The following is a 4,617-nucleotide window of genomic DNA, read 5'->3' as shown; positions in this document are numbered from 1 at the left end:
GTGCCAATCATCTCCAACATCAGCTTTCCTTTCTTGTACCTGTTCATGAAAGACTACATCTCTACTTGCAAATGTCTTACGAGACTCAGGATTGAACAGTTTGTATGCTTTAAACTCTGTACCATAACCAACAAAGATGCATTTCACTGCCTTAGGGTCTAGTTTCTTTCTATCAGTTTTGGGTACATGTGCAAATGCCTTTGACCCAAAGACTCTTAAGTGGTTTACTGCTGGTTTAAATCCATATAAGGCTTCAAAAGGGGTTTTGAAGCCAAGAAACCTAGTAGGACTTCTATTTTTCAAATATATAGCAGTATTTATCGCTTCTACCCAAAAAATATTAGATAGACCTTTACCTTGCAGCATGCTCCTTGTGCACTCTACCAAGGTTCTGTTTTTACGCTTTGCAACTCCGTTTTGCTATGGTGTGTGCGGTACTGTATACTGCTGAACAATCCCATGAGATTTGCAGTATTTCATGAATTCCTTTAATTTGTATTCTCCTCCTTGATCAGATCGGAGAATTTTAATACTTTTTCCAAACTGTTTTTCCACCAGGGTTTTGAAATCTATAAAACATTGGAAAGTCTGACTTTTCTTGTTTAAAAAATAAACCCATGAATACCTATTGCAGTCATCAGTAAATAACAAAAAATAGTATGCTCCTCCTAGCGACCTTGTCTGCATGGGACCACATACATCAATGTGCACTAGCTCTAAGATTTCTGTTTGCCTCCTCCTATCATGCACAGGGAACTGTTCTCTGTGCATCTTTCCTAAGGCACAACCATCACAGTTTAACTGAATGTTACGAAAGATGGGGAGACCTTCGACCATACCTTTCTTTTGTAACAACATGAGATCCTGCAGATTCAGATGACCAAAGCTCTGATGCCAGAGTTGTTCAGTTGTCGACTCTCCTGCAACCATGGCTTGCTTTGATATACTTTTTGCATCCAATCTGTATAGGCTTCCAACTCGCATGCCTGTTGCAACAATTTCATTCCTGCAATCCTTTATCACACACTGAGTCTTGAAGAATTCGACATGCATATCTTGATCAGCGATCATGGATACAGATATCAGGTTTTTCTTTATTCCAGGTACATATAAAACATTTGAAAGGTGACTAATCTTTCCATTTGGTAACTTAACTGAAATCACCCCATGACCTTTAATCTGATATCCATTATCATCCCCTAGATATATTTTTGATCCATTTATAATTTCTTCAAGACTATCAAAAAATTCCTTATTACTTGTCATGTGAGAGGATGCTCCGGAATCGACATACCAGATGTCATCTTCATTCGATGCTGAAAGGGCACAGTCGACTGTGAACAGTCGAAATTCATGACTGAAGTCTTCTTCTTCAACAAAATATCCTCTGTGTTTTGGATTTACCTGTCTCCTCCTTGCCTCATCAGCCTGCTTCTTATAATCACAGTCTCTCTATATATGACCCTTCTTTCCACAATAAAAGCATTTCTTTTCAGAATGATTTGCAAGCATACCTTTATGACAGTGATGTTTATGTGTTGTTCCTCCTTTCTGGACTGATTGCTGCTGTGACTGCTTCCCTTTAGATAGTCGTCGTTTTGCCACCAGCGCGAGATCGTCACTTTGGGGGTTCAGATTCAGGTTCTGCCGTCGCTCTTCCTCTTGCTGCAAGATCGCAGTGAGATCATCAAACGTGGGTGTTTTCTCCCTTGCCGAGACTCCAGTGATGAAGGTTTGGAAATCATCACGCATCCCATTCATTGTAATTGCAACAAGATCTTCATCAGCCACCGCCACTCCAATGGCCCCCAATCCGTCTTTAACATCCTTAATTCGCGCAACAAATGCAGTAGCAGACTCCCTTTCGTCCATCCTCATTGAAAATAGTTTGCTTTTCAGAGCCAAAACTCTGTTTGCATTCTGGGTCTCATACAGACTTTTGATTTTCGTCCAAATCTCTGCAGACGTTTTACAGTCTCTAATGTGTGCAATGACATTGTCTTTCACAGACATCTTCAACAGGACTTTGGCCTTGTTTTCTCGTTTTTCCCAGTCTTCCTTTTGTGTGGTTGCAGTCGGCTTCTGCTCATCGCCTGTCACTATAGTCCAAGCATTCGCACCTTCGAGCAGGGTCTGGATCTTAAACTTCCAATTCGTGAAGTTAGACCCGTTGAGTTTACCAGATTCGTTAAGGTAAGATTCCATCGTATTACTCATTGTGAATCTACTTAACAATAACAAAAACAATACCTGACAGATGGAATTGTCACTTCTGCCACCGATCTACAGTGTCTGGCACTCCCGCTGCAATGAGCAAATTCGGCGTTTTCAACACAGCCGAAACAATGATCTGATCACAATTGATCCAATCCACCTCTCCCGGATTGATCTGCCACTTCGTCGATCCTGCTCTCCCTGCAGATCGCCAAACGAAGTCGAGGTTCCCGCAGATCTCCTCTGGCGCTTTCCCGATCTGTCTCTCCCGGACGGATCTGCAACTCCGCCGATCTGCACTGTTTGCAAACCGCCAAACGAAGTTCACACTATCACAGATCCCCTTGGCGCTACCCCGAGCGAAAAATCCGCGCTAATTAAAAATCGGTGTAAGTATCTTAATTGGCGCGACTTTCCCGGTAAAATCCCGCGCTAATCGGGTTTTCTGGCGCTTTGGCGCGATTTATCCCTTAAAATCCGCGCTAATCGGGCTTCTGGCGCGACTGTCAGCGCAAAATCCGCGCTAATCGGCCTTTCCACTCAGAAAAAAAAAAGTTTCCGAGTCTGAGCCAGGTGTTCTGCAGTCCACCTGCTCAATTGAGCACAGAGCTCTCGTGTACACACAGCCACAAAGGCACTTCAAGCCACACAGGCTATTCCAGCCACACAGGCAATTCCACCACACAGGTGACAAAAGATCAGGCTCACTCAAGCTGAGCTCTGATACCAAGATAAAATGTGAACAGAATTGAAAAGAAAGAGATGTAGCTATCAGGTGTGGCCTGCACCTGGAGACTACACTCACAAAACTTGAGAGATCACTCTCGTCCACTCTATTTTTTAATCAATCAAAGATTACATCATTAAATACAATACTAGGAAATAGGAAGTTGCACCCAAACCCCATAACTATAGGAATTAATCCTAAACTAGGAAGAAAGTTACAACAATGTAACTATTTTCTCCATTAATATCAAAATAATATTAATTATTCTCAACTGCCGGATCCAAAACCCAACCCACAAATCAATCGCTCAGAGTCTAATTAACAAAAAAAAAATTACTGAGCCAGGCCATCATTTTCGACCTTCAGAAGGACGATCGGGTGGGAAGAGCACTTGGCATTTTCTCTGTCTCTCTGCTCTACATCCTTGTAAGCGAACGAAGGGTGGTAGGGATGGGAGATTTCAAAGACGAATGTGAACCATTTTCTGAATGAAGCTGATGGCCTTCGCCAGATGAGAAACCATCGGACCTCTTGTGTATATCAATGGCAATGTGACGCATTAATGCCCTTCCACCAGACGTTCCCTCATCAATCTCTGTTTTCATTTGCTTTTGACGACCCCGAGAGAATATATTTGTTGGGTTCTGCAGATTACAGTCTTCTTCACAACTTGCAGTCTGCTCTTGCTCCAAATTCAGATTGTCATGGAAGCCTGAAGTAATTGGTCCTGCCATTGTAACCGAAACCTGTTCTGCTGTAGCAGATTCCAAAACTTGCTGTTCCGGCTGGGCGCCCGTTCGACAAACGGGACAAGTAGAGTGCGAACGAAACCACATGTCAATACACTCAACATGAAAGCTATGCCCGCAGTTAGGCAGAAGTCGGCCTGTCTCATTCTCCTCGAATTCGCACAGACAAACTGCACACTCCAGCCCATCTGCGAAATTATAGAGAAAGATGGGCAGAGTCTCTAATACCGCAGAATCCAACCGCACATTCAGCAGAGACACCGGTTCTTCTCCTGTAAACTCGAACTGAATGCGAACACAAGCTGGTCTTCGTCGATTTCTTCCAGACAATCGAGCAGACTGTCTCCAAAAGCATCTGGCATAAACGTTTAGCAAAACAGCGAAGAAAAACACAAAAAGAAGAACTATTATGGTGGACACCATGATTTTGCCATTGATGTCATCTCTAGGCTCAGGGTAGTCTGGAATTTGCCATTGTTCCCCTAAATGAGGAGGTGGTGGATTAAAATTATGTTTTCAGAATGTGGGTTCGTCATAATCGTGAGGCAGGTGATTCTCCCAACTGCCCGAGGTGGCATGTCTGGACTCGCCAGCATCCTGAGGCGGGCAATTAAAAGTCTTGCGCACTGAGCTCATGCTATATCAAATTGAAACCACGGAATTTCTCTTTCCATAAATTCTCTTTCAAATGGGCTGATCTCGGCCTATAAAAACTGCGAGCTACTGCTTGGTTTTTATGTGGATCCAACCTTCGAGCCTTCAATTTCCGTCGATGGACAGCCCCTCCGATGACTATATGAAGCTTCCGAGTTCAGATGAAAAGCCCGTCCGGACCGCTCCTGATTTTCACAACACGCAATAGTTTTGAAGGTTGAAAACCGCTGCGTCCATGGATTTAGAATTATAAAACATCAATCACCATGTGGT

At 43.3% G+C, this 4,617-nt stretch overlaps 1 pseudogene; it reads right to left on the bottom strand.

Moving 5' to 3' along the window:
- Positions 1-3,303: 3,303 nt before the first annotated feature.
- On the bottom strand, positions 3,304-4,326 carry LOC149161664 (RING-H2 finger protein ATL2-like; annotated as a pseudogene).
- Between the last annotated feature and the right edge of the window lie 291 nt (positions 4,327-4,617).

The sequence above is a fragment of the Pinus tabuliformis genome, chromosome 5_2 (assembly GCF_031772625.1).
Source record: "Pinus tabuliformis cultivar Carrire ecotype Pingquan chromosome 5_2, CPIR1, whole genome shotgun sequence".
In the NCBI taxonomy this organism is placed as follows: domain Eukaryota; kingdom Viridiplantae; phylum Streptophyta; class Pinopsida; order Pinales; family Pinaceae; genus Pinus; species Pinus tabuliformis.
Note: the sequence above shows the minus strand (reverse complement) of the source record. Positions and strands in the feature narration are given on the sequence as shown.